The sequence below is a fragment of the Giraffa tippelskirchi genome, chromosome 8 (genome assembly GCF_054371585.1).
Source record: "Giraffa tippelskirchi isolate mGirTip1 chromosome 8, T2T-mGirTip1v1.2.pri, whole genome shotgun sequence".
In the NCBI taxonomy this organism is placed as follows: domain Eukaryota; kingdom Metazoa; phylum Chordata; class Mammalia; order Artiodactyla; family Giraffidae; genus Giraffa; species Giraffa tippelskirchi.
Window position 1 is genome coordinate 3,328,875 of NC_137282.1, and position 20,717 is coordinate 3,349,591.

The 20,717-nt window shown below is 51.6% G+C and overlaps 1 long non-coding RNA gene across 1 annotated transcript in view; it reads right to left on the bottom strand.

The window, feature by feature from the left end:
• LOC145517818 (uncharacterized) overlaps positions 1-18,636 on the bottom strand; it is a 52,132-nt gene extending 33,496 nt beyond the window's left edge. The window contains exons 1-2 of the long non-coding RNA XR_014062358.1: positions 18,615-18,636; positions 5,398-5,492 (exon numbers count right to left, since the gene is read on the bottom strand). This is a non-coding gene — a long non-coding RNA (uncharacterized LOC145517818). The remainder of the gene's footprint in view (positions 1-5,397; positions 5,493-18,614) is intronic.
• Between the last annotated feature and the right edge of the window lie 2,081 nt (positions 18,637-20,717).

Below are 20,717 nucleotides of genomic sequence, written 5' to 3' on the forward strand. Positions count from 1 at the left end.
TTTGAACCGGGGTCTCCTGCATTGCAGGAGGATTCTTTACCAACTGAGCCATCAGGGAAGCCCCTAGGTATGAAGAGATGCACGCATTGGGATCATGAAATCAGTTCCTGAAAATATCTAACCATCTAGAGACCTGTCCCACCAGTTTCCCTGGAGCACAGGGGGCCTCACTCTCCACCCTGCATTCCCCGCAGGGGGTGTCGAGTGTCAGCAGCTGCCTCGGCAGAGGCAGGTGGCAAATGCCCTTGGCAAGCTCCAATTTGTAGTTGACGAAAGGAAGAAAGGACGCAGACAGCAGAGCAGAAAAAACAGCGACCGAGTCAAGGAAGCCCCCTGAGAATCCTGGTCCCGCCTTTCAGCTGCGTGGGCCTGAACAGGCCCGGAACCGCTTTGAGCACTAGCTTCCCCCTGCAGAAAATGGAGGTAGTATTATTTACCCTACCAGGTTCATTGTGAAAAATCCAGCGAGACGATGTATATAAAACACGTAGCTGGTGCTCAGTCAATGATTTTTCCTAATTAGCCCACAGACGTTATGGTTTAATCGCTGAATAAGCTGTCACTTTTCAAGGGTCATTTTTGCTTTCACGTTTTTATAAGACTCCGTGATGCGTGAACTCGAAAAAGGAAGCCCCATGGGAATTTCCCACCTTGTGGCAGATCAGTTGAGAAAGATATGTTTGAGACGGAGAGTTTAACCGGTTTCGAAACAAAGATATCTTTTCCGGCCTTTTCAAAGAGCGCCACCCTGAATCCAGGGCTGTCTGAGTAACCAAGGAACTCCCGGCTCCTTTGTCTCAGTGGGCGGCATCATCTGTGCCGTCGTTGGGCAGGCGGTGGCCTGGGCCCTGGCACTTGGGGGTGAGGTCCCCCTGGGTAAATGCCACGCTTTCTTTCTAACATCCTCCAGGGGGAGTTGAGGGGGCTGGGGGTCCATACCCCCCCGGGACCATGCCAGGCTACCCCCCAGTAGTCCCTGAATCATTACTAATAGAAGCTCCCTTTCCACTTTTAAAATTATCCCAAGGAGGGTGATAAATGGTACAGTGACCTTAGTCAGAGTCATGTATACAAGGCTATGGTTTTTCCAGTAGTCATATATGAATGCGAGAGTTGGACTGTGAAGAAAGCTGAGCACCGAAGAATTGATGCTTTTGACCTGTGGTGTTGGAGAAGACTCTTGAGAGTCCCTTGGACTGCAAGGAGATCCAACCAGTCCGTCCTAAAGGAGATCAGTCCTGAGTGTTCACTGGAAGGACTGATGTTGAAGGTGAAACTCCAGTACTTTGGCCACCTCATGGGAAGAGTTGACTCATTGGAAAAGACCCTAATGCTGAGAGGAATTGGGAGCAGGAGGAGAAGGGGATGACAGAGGATGAGATGGCTGGGTGGCATCACCGACTTGATGGACATGGGTTTGGGTAAACTCCGGGAGTTGGTGATGGACAGGGAGGCCTGGCATGCTGCGGTTCATGGGGTCGCAAAGCTTCGGACACGAATGATTGACTGAACTGAACTGTATACATGAATAAAGACCGTAAGTAACAAAAGGGAAAACAATGACGCACGTGAGTTCACAGACTCCAGCACGCTTAGACCGCATCAGTGTTAAGATCCACCACTACGCCGTGCACCGTTGAGAAAGAAAAAGCCCACTGTATTCAACTGCAAGGGCTGCCATCACCAAGAACCCCAGGCTGGGTGGCTTAAACAACAGACCTACTGTCTCCCAGTCTTGAGGCTGGAGGTTCAAGATCAAGGTGTCAGCTGGGCTCTTACTTCTGGAGGCCTCTCTCCTTGTTTGCAGACGGCTCACTTCTCCCTGGGTCTTCACGGGCCTGGGCCTTCCTATGTGTCTGTGCCTGAATCTCCCCTTCTTATAAGAGCACCAGTCATATCGGAGTAAGACCCACCCTGAAGGCTTTATTTTTAACTTTGTCGCTTCTTTTTTTTAAAGATCTCTTTATTATTTATTTGGTTTTCTGCTCTGATGTGTACAGATGTGACTTTTTAACATATGGTACAAGCGTTACCGCATCCGCTTACCTGTTCTTTTGCTTTTGGGCCAGACGGCATATGGAATCCTATTTCCCACCAGGGCTCAGACCCATACCCCCTGCATTGCAAGCTCAGGATCTTAACCACTGGACCACCGGGGAAGTTCCAACTTCATTACCTCTTTAAAGACCTTACCTACAAATACAGACACATTGTTTTTTTATTGAAGTCGATTTATCATGTGTTAATTTCTGCTGCACGATAAGGTGACTCAGTTATATATATATCCTTTTCCACTATGGTTTATCACAGGATATTGAGTATAGTTCCCTGTGCTAGACTGAAGGACCTTGTTGTTTATCCATTCTGCGTATAATAGTTTGTGTCTGCTAACCCCAAACTCCTCCCCCAACACCTTAGGAATACAAATACAGACATATTTCAAGGTGCTGGGGGTTAGGGCTTAAACAGAAGAACTGTATGGGATATAATTTAGCCCGTAACAAACACCAATTGAACTCCAGCATGCCATGGGTCACTTGATGTATCCTAGCATCAGAGATGTTAAAATGTAAACCTCAGTGCATGTCACAGCTGCATGGTTTGCAAGGGGAAGAGCAGCTTTAGTCTGCAAGCCTTGCTGACGGTGAGCATCACCTCTTCCTTTGAAACCGTCGCTTTCCCCAGCAGCATCCTGAGGGACCTGGGAGAGGAAGGGAGAGCGAAGCCACCCAGATTGCGATCTTGATTGCTTCCCCTCCCCGGAGCCTCATTTCCTGCCAATTCTTCTTGTGTCACTGGGCCCGTGACGGCCCCTTCCTCTCTCCCCACCCACACCCGCATCAGCCCTTCCACGGACGGGTCTGCCTGCACCCACCCGCTTTGGCCTCTTAATCCATCCTGACATAGGCCCCAAACTGCAGCGTGACTTGCAAAGCTGCAGGCCTGCTCACACCACGCCCCAGGTAGAAAGCCTTTGCCGGTCCTTCAATCCTGAAGAATGAAAACAGGATGCATAGACGTATTAATTATGAGGGCTTCCCAGGGGGCGCTAGTGGTAAAGAACGTGTCTGCCAGCAAAGGAGACGCAAGAGACACAGGTCCGATCCCCAGGTCGGGAAGATCCCCTGGAGGAGGGCATGGCAAGCCGCTCCAGTATTCTTGCCTGGAGAATCCCACGGACAGAGGAGCCTGGTGGGGTACAGTCCTTTAGATCGCAAGGAGTCAGAAATGACTGAAGTGACTTAGCACGCATGCACGCACACATTAATATATGTACGACTGAAGCACTTTGCTGTATACTTGACACCAACACAATGCTGTTAATCAGGTATACTCCATGCACTTCCCTGGTGGCCCAGTGGCTACGACTCCACGCTCCCAGTCAGGGGACCTGGGTTCAGACCCTGGTCAGGAAACTAGATCCTGCATGTCACAGCTGAGAGTTGTGATGAATATGATCCCACATGCTGCAGCTAAGACCCGGTGCAGCCAAATAAGTAAATATTCTTGTTAAAAAACCTATACTCCAATATACATTTTTTTTAATTTTTAAATAAATAAATGTAATTATTACGCGTTATTTATGTCTGACTTTCCAACTAGCAGCCATCCAAACACTCAAGCCTGTAATGTTCTCCATCAGCCATCCTGGCCGAGAAAGGACTCCTTTCTCCTTGACTCCCCCAGAAAGAATGAAGGGTGTTTCCCCACCCCCTTCCCCTTCATCCCTCCAGAGAAGGTAACCAGCCTTTGAACCTGGAACTCTGACTTCCTGGGCCCCAGGGGAAAAACACAGCCTTTTTGTGTGTTTTCTGTGGGAAAAAGGGAAGCTGTTTGGTGCAATGGCCTCCCCCTATGTTTTCTGAGGTTGAGGCCACAAGTTGAAATCGGAGGCCCAGGAAATCCTTATTTGGCCTTGAAGAATTTAATACAGATTTTAAATATGCATTGCAATGTTCAAACAGTGGGAGATTTCTTATGAAAATCTAAATTTCTAGGTTCTCTTGGAAAACACAAAGATGGAGCTCCTCTGGTCCCTTATATTCACACAGCAAAAACGGGCAAAATGCAAGTCACGTTGATCCCCTTTAGACAGGCCATGTGCTCCCCGGTGTGCCGCAAGCCCACCACTCCCTAAGGTCTTATACGGTAAGTAGATAGGTTAGGGGGTCCCCAGGGAAAGAGAACTAAGCATGGCTTTCTTGACCTAAGAGAAGCCATCTTGGTCTAAGCCCATCACAGTGCTTGTCCCTTAAACAGCTCTCCGTAATTAACGATCTTAAAGGAACGAAGGAATGAAGGAGCAGAGAAGAGGCAGTCCGACCACAGTGCAGTGATAAAGCGAGTCCTGGTTCCTCCTCAGGAGGAAGGTATTATTATTATTATATCAAACATAGTAGTACCTTTGAGTTCTGCAGGAAATAAGGTCCTCACCCAAGAGGAGGGTGGGTGATGATGTTGACCCTGGTGACTTCGAGCAACTAAACTAAAACTTGGAGTCTGTCAACCTTTGCCCCAGTTCTATGCTGGATTCTCCTCTGCTCAAGGCCCTTCATGAATATGCATGTACTCATAGTTTAAAACTTCCCCAATTTTGTTGTTCCTGGAGACACTGTTTTGAGAAAGATCCCTGATGTTCTCCTTACTCACCGCAAGTGATAATCTTTGGCTTGGTTGTGTCTTTTGCCTCAGAACTCACCAAGACACAAATCCAGTTTGGGGGGTAACAATGCCACTTGTGTCTTTCATTTACGTACTGGCCAGTTTTGGTGAGGGTCTGCATTTTCACGCCACGCTTAGGCCCACTAAGGGGATTAATCTGAAGTATTTGAGGCCAAGGAGATGGTGGCTGCGAGCTTCAAGAGTGGAAGAGAAGGTGGTGGCTCTGCAGGCCTTAGAATCTGGGCCTGTTCTAACAGCCCTTCCTGAGGGGCAGGACCAGGTACACAGACGGCCGGGTGGGTGCCTGGGAGGACTGAGCTGTACGTGACTGCACCTTGAGAGTGTCGGCGAAAACCCCCATGGCTGAGCTTGGTCCCGAAAGAGTGGAGTCACCCTCGGAGCTGCCTGCAGAGATACCCACCTTCAAATAGATGTGGGCAAGGCTCTCTAAGGCCCAGATTTGGGGCTTCCCAGATTTTTGGCACTAGTGGTAAAGAATTTGCCTGCCAATGCAGGAGACGTAAGAGACGGGGGTTCCATCCCTGGGTCAGGAAGATACTCTGGAGGAGGAAATGCAACCCACTCCAGTATTCTTGCCTGGAGAATTCCACGGACAGAGGAGCCTGGCGGGCTACAGTCCGTGGGGTCGCAAAGAGTCGGACAGGACTGAACGACTGAGCGTGCACACAAGGAAGAAACGCATCGGGAATCGCATCAAACAGAAGCCCGGCATACCTCTGTTGCAGGAAGAAAATGGGGCAGGAGGAAGATCACATCCCAGTCGCAGGAGAGTCCCCGGGACGGGACACCAAGCGGGGGTCCTGGGCTTCCTGTAGGAAGGAATGAGAGAGCAAGCGGAAGCGGGGTGAAAGCAGAGTTATCCAGGGAGACACCCCCGTAGACCGAGCGCAGGCCGTCTCAGAAAGCCAGAGGCCCCACCGAATGGGGTGGTTAGTTCTTACGGACTGGATAAATTTCATCGGGTATTGAGTGGGAAGATTATTCCAACTATTTGGGAGAGGGGCAGAGGTTTCCAGGAATTGGGCCACCGCCCACTTTCGGCCTTTCCTGGTTGGCCTCAGACTGCTCGGTGCCTGTGGGAGTGTCACTCAGGCTGATGTGTTCCAGCGAGCATGTAATGAGACTCAAGGTCCAGCGGAGGTTGAATCTTTTGCCATCTTGGGCCGGGTCGGTTCTAAGCGGTTTGTTAGGTCCTCAACGGCTGCTCATTCTTTTAAAGGTCGTGCCCTGCCCCTTCCCTCGTGTCTCACCTCTGCTTAGCATAAGGCCCACAGTTCTTGTATAACTAGCTGGGAGTGCAGGGCATCACTTTACCGCTCCAGAAAGGGCCATAGCCTGCGGACTAACTCCCCCTGTGGTTGTGACTGCATATATAGTAACCCTGGCTGTGTGGGCACCTGTGTGTCCTCTCAAAAATGACCAATCTGGACTCCACCAAGTTTGATGGTGGGGGCCAGAACGCGAACTCAGTTTAAAAAAGTGTAATACATCTTGGTCATCATGTGTGGTTTAGCAATTGAATTCTACAACAAAAAAAGAAATACTTTTCACAGAAAGCGTGGTTTAGTTCTATGTTGCTCCACTGTGTTTTGCAAAATAAATGTGCTGACTCTTCACTAAGAGTCTCAGCATTGGGTTTCTCTCCTGGTAAAATGTAAATTTCCCATTTTCGTGGGTGACCAATCCTGGGCAAAATTGGCTTATGCTACCCAAACTCACTTGAAGCTCACATGTTCTACAAGGAAGAATCTAATTAGTGAGTTTCCGTTTATAGAGTCCAGTCTGTGTGTAATATTTTGAAGAGGGAGTTTGAACAAAGCTCTCTGCCATTAATTCTCTGTCCACAGCCTTAAAATTTTGAGTCCCTTTGATTAGAAATTTCATTTCTAGGAATTTCATTTCTAAGAAAATCATCATGAAATGTGAGCCAAGATCCATGGGCTGTTGTAATATTAATTATAGCAGCAATAAAAGAGAACAATCTAAATGTCCAACCACTGGGGAGAGATGAAGTTCACTGGAGCACATTTAGAGGATGGGCTACCAGGCAGCCTCTGAAAATACTGTGGTCAGGGTACTGAATGGAATGAGGGCGTGGTCACCATATATACAAGATCTCCGAACACTTCTAAATATGTTAACATTGGAAAATGTGTGGCTATTAAAAATATTCACTTTCCTTCTTTCCCTTGACTGTGGGTTCGGCTGTGAAGTGTGTTTTGACCACAGGGATACAAGTCAATGAGATGCTGGAGGGGTTCCAAAAGCACTGGCAGGGTTTAGGTGGCTCTCTTGAGCCAACGCCCTTGCCCAAGAACAACCAAGGTGAACCCCTAGTTCTAGAAAAGGATGGCAGACATGTGCAGCCCAACCAGACCCTCCTTCCAGCTGAACACAGCCTAGTTCAACCCGCCCCCAGCAAACCCACAGATCCCTAAGAATAACGTATTGCAAACCTACTGATGGGAGCTTCATCATCCAGCCCTTTTCTGACATTGTTGGCTAATACAGGAAGAAGTTCTGCTCCGATTCTAGAAAGATCTTTTCTCCAAAGATCCAGCATTGGAGGGAATTCCTTAGTGGACCAATGGTTAGGACTCCCTGCTTTCACTCACAGGGCCTGAGTGTGATCCCTGGTCGGGGAACTAAGATCCCACAAAACACATGGCCAAAAAAAAAAAAAACCAATAAAATGAAAATAAAATTTAAATTCAAAGATACAGCATTTGGGACTTCACTGGCAGGCCAGTGGTTAAGACTTCACCTCCAATGCAGGGCGTGCAGGCTGACGCCTAGTCAGGGAGCTCAGATCCTATGCTTAATGGCCAAAAAAACCAAAACGTAAAACAGAAACAACCCTGTAACAAATTCAATAAAGATTTTAAAAATGGGGACTTCCTTGGTTGTCTACTGGTTAAGGATCTGCCTCCCAGTGTAGAAGACACGAATTCCATCTCCGGTTTGGGACGATCCCACATGCCTCCCCGATCAACTCAGCCAGTGCACCACGACTATGGAGCCTGTGCTCTAGAACCCGCGCTCTGTGGGGAGAGAAGCCGCCAGGATGAGGAGCCCCCGCACCGCAGCTAGAGAGGAGCCCCCGCGCTCTGCAACCAGGGAAGCCCGCACACACAAAGAAGACCCCAGCGCAGCCAAACATAAATAAATACATAAAATTTTTAAAAAAGACTTTAAAAATGGCCCACATTAAAAAAAAAAAATCTTAGAAAAAAAAGATACAGCATTTGAAAACTTGTGCAAACAGTCCTTGACATGTGAGTTTGATCCACATTGAGTCCTCCCAGGTTCAAGGGGAGAGACCAGAACTCTATTTCTCAATAGGAAGAACATCCAGGTCACACTGTAAGAACATTTAGGATTGGAGATATTTTATGCCCTTTTTGGGAAAATGTAACCCACTGTGTAAACGTCTCGGAACACGGCTTTATAAGCACTGAGGATGTGCTAGCTATTTCCCTTCAGTGCGTGTTTATCGGACGCCTATGATGCACCAGCTGCAGTGCTAAAAAGGTGACATCGCAGGGGTGGTCCCTGTGTTGGGGGGCTAACCAAAGGAAAGATGCAGGCTCAGACCCGTTGGACGAGCTCCCCTAGAAACAGACCAGACCAACACGAGAGAATCAGGAAATATCCCTGGCTCTAGAACTGTTTTGCTGGGGTTGTGTCCATTGTGATGGAAGCTTTCTTGGCAGCTTCTCCGAGTGTCGAAAGAGGAGGCCAGAGCTCTCAAAGGGCTTAGAGTCCAGTTGCATTTCACTCAAGCCGTTCCTATAGCTTTAATGCGAAGCAGGTGCCAGGGCTGTTAAAGAGGAGCTAAAGGTACCTGGTTTGGCTGTGTGGCAGCTTGGAACTCAGAGTGTGCTCTTGGCACAGAGCTTGCTCTTGCATCATGCGTCACCCGCCTCCCCTGGGAGGTTTACAGAAATGCAAGATCTCAAGCCCCGCTCCTAAAGTGCTGAGTCAGAATCTGCCTATTTTAAAATGTATTTATTTATTTAAAAGTGGTTCTGGCTGCCCTGGGTCTTCGTTGCTGCGCGGGTTTCCTCTGGTTGGAGAGAGTGGGGGCTGCTCTCCAGTCGTGCCCAGGCTTCTCCTCGGGGCGGCTGCTTTGTTGCCAAGCACAGGCTCCAGGTGCTCGGGCTCAGTAGTTGTGGTGCTTGGGCTTAGTTGCCCCGAGCATCCTCTGGGATCTTCCCGGACCACAGGTCAAACCCCTGTCCCTTGCACTGGCAGGCGGATTCCTAGCCACTGGACCACCAGGGAAATCCAGAATCTGCATTTTTTTAAGAACTTCTCATGTAGTAAAAATACCCATCTAAAGTCTTCCCTCTCGGCCATTTCTAAGACTATAGTTTAGACCTCCCTGGTGGTCAGTGGTCAGTATTGCCCGCTTCCACGTGGTCATTTGGTGGACAGGGAACTAAGATCCCCGCATGCCTCAAGGCCAAAAAACAACAAACAAAGACCAGTTCAGTGAGATGAAGCCCTTTTACACTGCTGTGCAGTGGGCACCACCACCATCTCCAGAGCTCTGTTCATCTTGCAAAACTGACCCTGCCCACGTGAAATAGCGACTACCCATCCCCGCCTGCCCAGCCCCTGGCTACCGCCATTCTCCTCCTGTCTTGATGAGTTAGATACCCAGGGACCCCAGAGAGAGGAAGCACACACTATCTGTCCTTTGGTGACATCAGGTCTTCGAGGCTCATCCATGTTGCAGAACCTGCCGGCTCTCCTACGACTAGGCTGAGACTGGAAGGACAGCGTGTCCAGGACAGGCCTGCGGAAACTCAGGCCTTCTCTCCACCCCCCGCAGCCCCCTCTGTGGTCACCTCCAGGGCCACATGTACCAAAGCCGTCATGGATTCTCGTGAGCGACTGCACAGGCTCTCCCATCTGCCAACAACCAAATGGCTAGACTGGCCTCTGGGTGTAAGGGGAACATCACTCCCACTGCAGCAGGGGCAGGGATGTGTCTGTGGCTGGACTGCTGTTGGGGTTCACACTTGTTTAACTGCACACACTTACACAGTGCTGTCCATGGCTCCAAGTAGTTATCAAGCTTCAACATCTTTAAGGGCTGGGGTAGGAAAAAAAAGCCTCAACAGCTTTAACTTCCGTAGTGGTCCTAGGAACAGGAGCTAGTATGATCCCTATTTAACTGACGGGGAAACTGAGGCACAGATGGATAAAGTCCCACGGTCACAGGGCCGGTAAACTGTCCCCTGCCCTCCCCCATACCTTCCCTCCCCCTCCCCTCCCCATACTCTCCCTCCCCTTCCCCTCCCCATAATCTCCCTCCCCTCCCCCTACTCTCCCTCCCCCTCCCCTCCCCATACTCTCCCTCCCCTCCCCATACTCTCCCTCCCCCTCCCCTCCCCATACTCTCCCTCCCCTCCCCTCCCCATACTCTCCCTCCCCTCCCCTCCCCATACTCTCCCTCCCCTCCCCCTACTCTCCCTCCCCCATACTGTTCCCCCCATACTCTCCCTCCCCCTCCCCTCCCCATACTCTCCCTCCCCTCCCCCATACTCTCCCCCATAATCCCCCTCCCCTCCCCATACTCTCCCTCCCCTCCCCCTACTCTCCCTCCCCCTCCCCTCCCCATACTCTCCCTCCCCTCCCCATACTCTCCCTCCCCCTCCCCTCCCCATACTCTCCCTCCCCTCCCCTCCCCATACTCTCCCTCCCCTCCCCTCCCCATACTCCCCCTCCCCTCCCCCTACTCTCCCTCCCCCATACTGTTCCCCCCATACTCTCCCTCCCCCTCCCCTCCCCATACTCTCCCTCCCCTCCCCTCCCCATACTCTCCCTCCCCTCCCCTCCCCATACTCTCCCTCCCCTCCCCCTACTCTCCCTCCCCCATACTGTTCCCCCCATACTCTCCCTCCCCCTCCCCTCCCCATACTCTCCCTCCCCTCCCCCTACTCTCCCCCATAATCCCCCTCCCCTCCCCATACTCTCCCTCCCCTCCCCCTACTCTCCCTCCCCCATACTCTTCCCCCCATACTCTCCCTCCCCCTCCCCTCCCCATACTCTCCCTTCCCTCCCCCTACTCTCCCTCCCCCATACTGTTCCCCCCATACTCTCCCTCCCCCTCCCCTCCCCATACTCTCCCTCCCCTCCCCCTCCCCTCCCCATACTCTCCCTCCCCTCCCCATACTCTCCCTCCCCTCCCCCTACTCTCCCTCCCCCATACTCTTCCCCCCATACTCTCCCTCCCCTCCCCCTACTCTCCCTCCCCCATACTCTTCCCCCCATACTCTCCCTCCCCTCCCCATACTCTCCCTGCCCCTCCCCTCCCCATACTCTCCCTCCCCCATACTCTTCCCCCCATACTCTCCCTCCCCCTCCCCTCCCCATACTCTCCCTCCCCTCCCCATACTCTCCCTCCCCCTCCCCTCCCCATACTCTCCCTCCCCCTCCCCTCCCCATACTCTCCCTCCCCTCCCCATACTCTCCCTCCCCTCCCCATACTCTCCCTCCCCCATACTCTTCCCCCCCATATTTTCCCTCCCTCCTCCCCCATACTCTTCCCCCCCAAGCTCTCCCCCTCCCCCATGTTCTCCCTCTCACCCCCTCCTCACTAAGCTCAGTTGCTCTCTTGGCTTCCAAGCACATAAACCCCACATTCACGTTGCTCCCTGAGATCTTTCTTCCTGTTTCCAGATCATATTTAATTGCTTCCTGGCATCTCTGTGAAAATGTCACACCAGGATTTCAAATGCAGAAGAGGCGGGTTCGATCCCTGGGTCAGGAAGATCCCCTGGAGGAGGAAATGGCAAGCCACGCCAGTATCCTTGCCTGGAGAATCCCATGGACAGAGGAGCCTGGCGGGCTACAGTCCATGGGGTCACAAAGAGTCAGACACGACTGAGTGACTAAACCCCCACTAAACCACTGCAGACCCCGTGCCCTGCAGTTTCTGCACACTTTTCTACAGGACATCCTACATGGAGTCCAACCCTTTGAAGAGTTAGGAAATTAGCCTGGTACGTTGCTGCCACGTAACCCTCAAGCCCCATTCAAGTCTTAACAACTAGCCCGCAAATAGCCTTTTCCCAGCGGAGGGATCCAACTCAGAATCACCCACACGTAGATCATCCTGCCTCTCCTGGCTGCTTCCTTTTGGAGCAGCTCATTTTTTCCCTTGTTTTCTATGGCCTTGACACTTTTGAAGATGAGGTCCAGACTTGTACAGAATGTCCCTCAGTTTGGGTTTGATTCGAGGTTTCCCCCGGATTAGATTTAGGAAGGAAGAGCGCCTCTTTGGCGGGAAGATTGCAGAGGTGATGCTGCGTTCTCTGCGTCCTGCCGTGTGGGGCGTGGTCTCAGTTTGCGCGGGTGCTGGTGATGTTCTTTTGGTTTGCTTGTTTCACTGGAGTATCACTGCTTTACAATGTTATGTTAGCCTCTGCTGTACACCACCACCAATCAGCGGGAAGTATACATTTACCCCCTCCCTCTCTCTTAAGCCTCCCTCCCACCTACTAAATCTAGGTCATCACAGAGCACTGAGTCCAGCACCCTGCCTTATACAGCAGCTTCCCACTAGCTATCAATTTTACACAAGGCATATGCCAGTCTTTCGGTTCTTTGATGGTATTTACCAGGCTCCTCAAAAGTGATTCTCTCCTCTTTCATCAGTATTCTGTGGACACCATTGAAACCATGTAGATACTTCATTTCTCATCAAACTTTCGATTGAGACATTTATTTATTTATATCAGAAGGGACTGGTAGTTTCCTATTTTATTCACTGTGTTATAATCTGTTACTATCATGGCTTTCCTGCCCTCTGTCATCCCACACTAATCACCTATATAAAGAAGTTTTTAGCCACATCTCTGGCCGTGGAGCCCTGTGTTCATCAAAACCATGTGCCTCATGCCTACACGGGATATGGTTGTTATTTGAGAATTTGTTGCCCAAGTGCCTACAGTTATGACTTGCTTATGAAGCAGAAGTTGTCGTAAGGGGAAACTCTATGCTAATGGACCATAACACAGTCTCTCCCTGTTTCACACCAGCGGCCACCTCCACCCATCACATCGACACTTGTGGTTTGTAGCAACATCCAAAATTACAATTCAAATTCAATGCAAATCAGTTCATCAGGTGAAATTGCAAATCTTGCAGAGTCTCGGGCTTTCCTGAAGTCGGTGAAAGCCACTTAGCAGGCCTGTGAACGACCACCGACCACCGTGACTGAGGCCGGTTAACAATCACCAAAGAGAAAACCCAGAAATAAGACAAGACAGCAGAAATAACAAGGATTCAGGAAAGGCCTTAAAAATTGACCAGGCCTTCAAACATTTTTGTGGGGGGAGGGGGGAAGTACTCCTCTTTATGAATGTGACATGTCAGTCAAAAATGAAGTAAAGAAGACTATAGATACTTTCATCAGAGAAAAAGTTCAGATTTTTTTTGTTGTTCTCAGAAGGAGCACATGGCTGAGACTATCCTCTCAATTTTGTTAGAGGGTAAAGTTGTTTTCATACTTTTGCCGTTTTGTTGTTGTTGCTGTTTTGGGGTTTTTTTGGCTCTACCACTTGGCTTGCAGGATCTCGGTTTCCCAGTGAGGGATCGAACCTGGGCTCCGTGAGTGAAAGCTTGGAGTCCTAACCACTGGACCACGAGGGAATTGCCTCTTTTCTTTGGCAAAAGCTAAAACGCCAACCAAGCCTGTTACTCTCTCCTCACCGTAAAGTCTCGGCCCCTTGCCTGAGTGGCCCCCTAACGCCCTGTCCCAGTCCTCTGGGCCGTGACCCCTCCTCCACACTCTGAGGGGGACTCAGACTCACCCAGAGCGCGAGCCTCTGCCCCCACGATGCCGCTGGTGTGTGTCACCTGGCCTCCTGACCCCAAATCTCCTCTTTCTCGCTCCATGACCTCCCCAGCCCCCAGGCTTGTGTTTCCACTTTCTGGTCTCATTTTCCTCCTTCAGCCAAAGAAGAAAATATCTTCAAACGAAGAAAATGACTCCAAAGGGGTTATTATAGTCAAATGAGTTCACAGATCCTAACAGCAGTCGCCAACTTGTATTGAAACTTTATTCCACATCTGACCATGAACTAAGAGCCTCGTATGCATGAGCGTGCATGCTCAGTCACTAAATCGTGTCCGACTCCTTTTTTTCAACCCCATGGACTGTATTCCACCAGGCTCCTCTGTCCATGGGATTCTCCCGGCAAGAATGCTGGAGAGGGTTTCCACTTCCTTCTGTAAGGGAATCTTCCTGACCCAGGGATAGAACCTGTGTCTAATGCATTGGCAGGTGGATTTTTTTCCACTGAGTCACCTGGGGAAGACTTCAAGAGTCTCACATGGATTACTGCAATGAACTTTTTCTGAAACTGTGAGGTCAGAGGCCATATGCTCTTGGAGGTTATAGCTAAGCAAATGGAGGCTCCAGGAGGGTAATTTATTGAGGTTTTCTCACTGGAGGAGTGAGGATCTGAGGCCAGTAGCTCAAGCTCTGAACTGCATACCCTCTGTATAAAAGGGTTCTAGACTGTGGTTGCCAAGGGGTGGTGGTGGGGAGAGGAAGCGCTGGGAGTCTGGAATTAGAAGATGCATACTATCGAATATTATATCAAGAATATGTAAACAACAAGGTCTTACTGGATAGTACAGAGAACTGTATTCAATCTCCTGGAGTAAACTACAGCAGAAAAGCATATGAAGAAGAATATTCATGTGCATAACTGAGTCACTTTGCTATACAGCAGAAATTAACTATTGAAAGTCAACTATACTTCAATAAAATAAATAATTAAAATTTTTTTTAATGTCCTGGGGGTCCAGTGGTTAGGACTCTGTGCTCTCACTGCCGAGGGCCTGGGTTCAACCCCTGGTCAGGGAACTAGGATCCTGCAAGCCTCTCAGCAGAGCCAAAAAGAAGCGGGGAGGCTCTGAGGACTGAACAAGGCTCCCTGAGTATAGGCATCATGGTCATCATGGTTATTACGCTTCCCCGTGTATAATCTGATCCACGAAGACATCGAATGATAGATATCATGCTTCCTTGTGTGTGTGACGGGTTGTTTAGCCCCCAAAATACTCCACTAGTGGCACCCAGTGGCACCCACAGGCATTGCTTAACCCCACCCAGACCCATGACCCCAATCCACTGGCCTTGGAAGATCCATTTGGCTGCGAGTAGTAAAGCAGAACCAGACCAGCTCTCCCCAAAGGACATTGCACACGGTCCCCAGTCCCACCCAGAGCAGCTCCTTGGGGTCTGATCTTGGCCACTGTGCCCTGGCTTTCGCAGGTCTGAGATGGGCGGGACCAGGCAGAAGGACCCAAAAGGAAGTTTGGTTTCTGTCAGATAACAGGGTCATCAAGATCCTTGTGGAGCTCTGTCCTGTCACTAGAATTCGCTATCGTCACACGCAAACAGGCGTGTTCAATGCCCACCTATGAGATCTGTAGGAGTGCATCTGCCCCCTCAGGGGCTCCCGGGGCCAGCAGGGGAAGTTGGGGTATCAGCGCCGTGTCCCGCCCTCCCCTACAGACACCCCTGTTTCATGGCCCTCCCTCTGCCCAGCCAGTGAGTGCCCGACCCCACCGGACAGAGGTCCCACTGCTCTGCTTTGCATTTTCCTCCTTTCGGACTGGCTTTGCAGGGCCCCGCTGGTGAGTGGGTGCTAATTTGCCTAACAGGCAGAAAGGTGGGGTTGTGTGTCATCAGTGCAGAGGCGGAGGGAAATGACATCCTGAGGACGCCCTGGAGCTGCGGGATCTGACTAAGGCAGTAAAACCACGAGGTTCACACATCTGAAGGGGCCGGCTGGGGGCGGGGCCCGCAGGGAGAGGAAAGACTTGCTTCTGCTGATACTGGCTCTGGAAGACTGGGAGGAAAGCAGAGACCCCCAAGCCCCCAGACCTCCTCCCAATCGGGGCTTTGGGTGGGAGGGGGGAGTGTCGGGGAGGGTCCTCCTGTCCCGCAGGGGCGTCCCTGGTGGCTCAGCTGGTAAAGAATCCGCCTGCAATGCAGGAGACTCGGGTTTGATCCCTGGGTCGGGAAGATCCCCTCGAGGAGGGAAAGGCTACCCACTCCAGATTTCTTACCTGGGAAATCCTATGGACAGAGGAGCCTGGAGGGCTATGGGGTTGCACAGAGTCAGACACGATTGAGCTACTGACACTTTCACTTTCATTTTCTTGTCCCCCTGAGGAGGTTGAGACCCAGAAAAGCATCAGGACGAGAACAGGAAGGCCTAGATGCTTAAGGACAGAGCCAGCAACCAAACCAGGTCCGGCCTGGTCCCCAGCACGCCCCCACCACGGGTTAACCGCACACACTCAAGGCTGAACAAACACGAAGCTGTAAAATGACTACTGCGTATGGCCTCGTGCAGAAGCCACAGCTTAAGCCTGTCAGACAAGAACTCTCAGGGGGAAGGATCTCTTCTAAGATGGCTTGGCTGGTTGTCAGGACATCTGCCTACCCAACGGGGCCGCCAAATACAGTTGTTCAGGTGTTGCACTGTGCAAGAGGGTCCTGCTGAGGAAGCAAGCGGGCTGATACCCAGCTTTATCGCCGCTCACTCAACCTTGTGTCCTGGGCCTGGAGCGGCTTTCCGCCCAGAGGAAGCTGGGTGCCACCAGCCCCGTAAATGATGGGTGCACCAAGCTGCATTAGCCTGGGGGGAGTGCCCGGCTGGGGTTCACAAGGGCTCCCATGTGGGGCAGCTATAGCACTCTGCAGCCATTCCCCCTTCTTCTGATAGGATTTTTCTCTGCAGAAACCCCGACCTAAATTCAGTCCTCTGGTTTCCTGGAGCGGACTCCATTCCCATCTCCAGGAACAGACCAGCGACTCAAAGCTGTGATCAGTTTAAGGTTGGGCGCCTCATTCAATGAGAGTGCATTCCAGAATCAGTGCTGGAAGTCTTGGGAGAGCTTTCCCAGCGGCTCAGTAGATAAGAGTCCCCCTGCCAATGCAGGGAACATGGGTTTGATCCCTGATTCGGGAAAATTCCACGTACTGAGGAGCAACTAAGCCTGGGCACCATAGCTACTGAGGTCCCTGCTCGGAAGCCCCAGGTACTGAGCCCACACAGCACAGCTACTGAGGTCCCTGCTCGGAAGCCCCAGGTACTGAGCCCACACAGCACAGCTACTGAAGTCCCTGCTCGGAAGCCCCAGGTACTGAGCCCACACAGCACAGCTACTGAGGTCCCTGCTCGGAAGCCCCAGGTACTGAGCCCACACAGCACAGCTACTGAGGTCCATGCTCAGGAGCCCCAAGTACTGAGCCCACACAGCACAGCTACTGAGGTCCATGCTCGGAAGCCCCAGGTACTGAGCCCACACACCACAGCTACTGAGGTCCATGGTCAGGAGCCCCAGGTACTGAGCCCACACAGCACAGCTACTGAGGTCCATGCTCAGGAGCCCCAAGTACTGAGCCCACACAGCACAGCTACTGAAGTCCCTGCTCGGAAGCCCCAGGTACTGAGCCCACACAGCACAGCTACTGAAGTCCCTGCTCGGAAGCCCCAGGTACTGAGCCCACACAGCACAGCTACTGAAGTCTATGCTCAGGAGCTCCAAGTACTGAGCCCACACAGCACAGCTACTGAAGTTCATGCTCGGAAGCCCCAGGTACTGAGCCCACACACCACAGCTACTGAGGTCCATGCTCAGGAGCCCCAAGTACTGAGCCCACACACCACAGCTACTGAGGTCCATGCTCAGGAGCCCCAAGTACTGAGCCCACACACCACGGCTACTGAAGTCCGTGCTCGGAAGCCCCAGGTACTGAGCCCACACACCACAGCTACTGAGGTCCATGCTCAGGAGCCCCAAGTACTGAGCCCACACACCACAGCTACTGAAGTTCATGCTCGGAAGCCCCAGGTACTGAGCCCACACACCACAGCTACTGAGGTCCATGCTCAGGAGCTCCAAGTACTGAGCCCACACAGCACAGTTACTGAAGTTCATGCTCGGAAGCCCCAGGTACTGAGCCCACACACCACAGCTACTGAGGTCCATGCTCAGGAGCCCCAAGTACTGAGCCCACACACCACAGCTACTGAAGTCCGTGCTCGGAAGCCCCAGGTACTGAGCCCACACACCACAGCTACTGAGGTCCATGGTCAGGAGCCCCAGGTACTGAGCCCACACACCACAGCTACTGAAGTCCATGCTCCAGAGCCCCAAGTACTGAGCCCACACACCACAGCTACTGAGGTCCATGCTCCAGAGCCCGGGAGCTCCAGGTACTGAGCCCACACAGCACAGCTACTGAAGTCCGTGCTCGGGAGCCCCAAGTACTGAGCCCACACAGCACAGCTACTGAAGCCGGAGTGCACTGGCCCCCGCGTCCCCAACAAGAGAAGCCTCTGCTGTGAGAACCCCGCGCAGCGCAACTAGTGACCGGCGCCCATTCGCCACAACCAGAGCAAAGCCCTTGCAGCAATGAAGACCCAATGCAGCCCATAAATAAACAAATAAAATTATAAAAATAAACAAATAAAATTTTAAAATTAAAAAAATATTTTTAAAAAAGAAAATATGCCGGGCAACCCTTTCGTTGGAGTTGTTCCTTTTGGCAGAGTCAAGGGAAGAGAGAACGAGAACGGCATTGTTTGAAGCTTCAGAATGAATTGTCTGGCCAGATTCACTCTCCTAAACGTCCCAGCTATAGGAACCAACTCTCTTCTCTGCTTAGGCTGCATTGTCCTGCGTTCTGTCTCTGGCAGAGTCCCGACCACTGGAGCCACCGTCGAAGTTTTACCTTCCAGGGTGGCTCCTGTCGCCTCCTCCACTAGGTTGGTCAAGCCTGAGCCAGCGATCATAAGACACCCCCACCTGCCCAGCTTGTTAGAAAGACTGGGCACCCCTGTCACGTCCGCTCTTCCTCTCCTGGTTCTGGGAGAGGAGGCTGCACTTACCTCTCACGTCACTAACAGGACTGTCAAGCAAAGCCCCGCATTTTAAATTCCATTTAAGCTCTTTCTGCAGAGCTGGGTAACCAAATGAGACAGCCATGGAAAATATATGACTTTCATTTGACGTGGAAAGCAGAGCTGTCTAATTGCTTTTGTCCACTGGTGTCTAAAGATTGAGACCAGATGTGTTAAAAATAAATAAATAAATAAATAAAAGGGTGGGGGTGAGCAGGGGAAAGAAAGAGACAGAAAGAGAGAAGGTTTCTGCTGGCTGTTGCTTTGAACAGTGCAGCCCGATTTCCTCTCTCTCTTTCTGTCTCTGTCCGTTGTCTCTTTCTGGGTCTCTGTCTCCCTTTACTTCTCCAAAGCAAGGGCCACACGAAGTCTTCTGACCGCTTGTAAGTTTTCAGAGCCTCGTTGATTTTGCTTTTCACAGAAGATAAAATTGTGACATTGGTCTCAAAAACTTTATTTTCACTTTCCTCAATTCAAAGGGACGCCTGTGGAAGGAAAAGGCTGCGCCGAGGTCAGCCGCCTGCCCCTCTCGGGGGCGGCCACGGCCCCGCCGCCGAGCGCGGGGGAGGAGCGGTCCCCGCCCGGCCGGACCCTCCTCCCTCCCCCGGCTCAGCGCCAGGAATACAGGCTTCACGTGTAGCTCCACGGGAACGGTGAGATGGTGATCGCCTTTAAATAGAACCACCCAGGGCTCAGCTTCTGGGTTTCATTTTGCAGAAGAGCCCTTAAATCTGCTTCCACATTTTTTTTTTTTTTACCTCTCGTTATTTTTAGCACCCGCAGCCATAGAGCCCAGCAGGCCCGCTGAGGCCCTAATGACGTCCTGAGTTGGACGGGTGGAGTTCATATCCTTCCCCAAAGATGCATTTGAAGCATTAAAAAAAAAAAAGTGCAGACTCCAGAGAGAGGTGATGGAGACGCCAGGGTGCACAGCCCTGATGCCTCTGTGTCCGGTGAGGGCAGCCCACCAAAAATAGAGTTCATTTAATTATTACCTTGTTATTTCCAAAATTAATTATTTTCCTGAAAATGAAGACTGCGTGGGGGTATTGGGAAAAGAGAAGTCTTCCCAAGTGTCATCTCCTGAAGGTCACCGTGAACCTCGCCTGGGAGGCAGGAGAGGCAGAGTCCGCCATAAACCAGGGGGCTCCCCCAGCCCCTTCCCGGCGGTCACCCGGTCGCTTGCCTGGCAAAGGCGTCCTTCCCCTTTCTGAGTGTGGTTTCATCTCCAAATATAAACAGGGATCTCAGAGCTCCTGGGGGTCCTCTCTGTGCTGTTTTAGAGTCCCCCACCGTTAATCCCTGGCTGGGGGAAGATAAGTAGCTTTGATTAATTTCCTTCACATAATTTACAGGCATCCAGCCCTCAGTGATCATACCAGAAGAGAAAGAAAAGATGGAGGGAAAGAGGCTGAGGTTCTCAAGGCTTGTGCTGGGGCGGGCGGAGCCCCCACTTCCAGGAGAGCACGTCCTCCACCCCCACTCCCCCCCCCACGCCTGTGATCGTGCCAGATGGGAGTGCTGCAGAATTCAGGCGTCTTTTCTAACACGGCACCCTTGTGCACACGTGCTACGTGGCTTCAATCGTGTCCGACTCTTTGCAGCCCCGTGGACTGTAGCCCCTCAGGCTCCTCTGTCCACGGGATTCTCCAGGCTAGAATACTGGAGTGGGTTGCCATGCCCTCCTCCAGGGGATCTTCCCGACTCAGGGATTGAACCTGCATCTCCTGCGTCTCCTGCATTGGCAGGCGGGTTCTTTACCATTAGCGCCACCTGGGAAGCCCATGACACCCTTGGCATGAAATTAACTCCTATCTGATTTCCAAAGGGAGTGACTAATGTGTGGCGCTGACGAAAGCAGCCATTTCTGAAAAGAAGGTGATGGGATGCTGAGAAGAAGGTTGCGGGCTTGTTTGGCTCTGTACTTGGCAGCCAGGAGACCTCGGGCAAGTCATTTAGCGGCTCTAGGCCTCGGTGTCCTTGATGGCTCTGTAGGATGGTGGCAGAGCTGGGGACTCCTGTGCAGTTTTGTTGCAAAACTTCAATGAGAAAAGAGAGTGATGATGAATCAGTGGGAGTGCCGCTCTGATA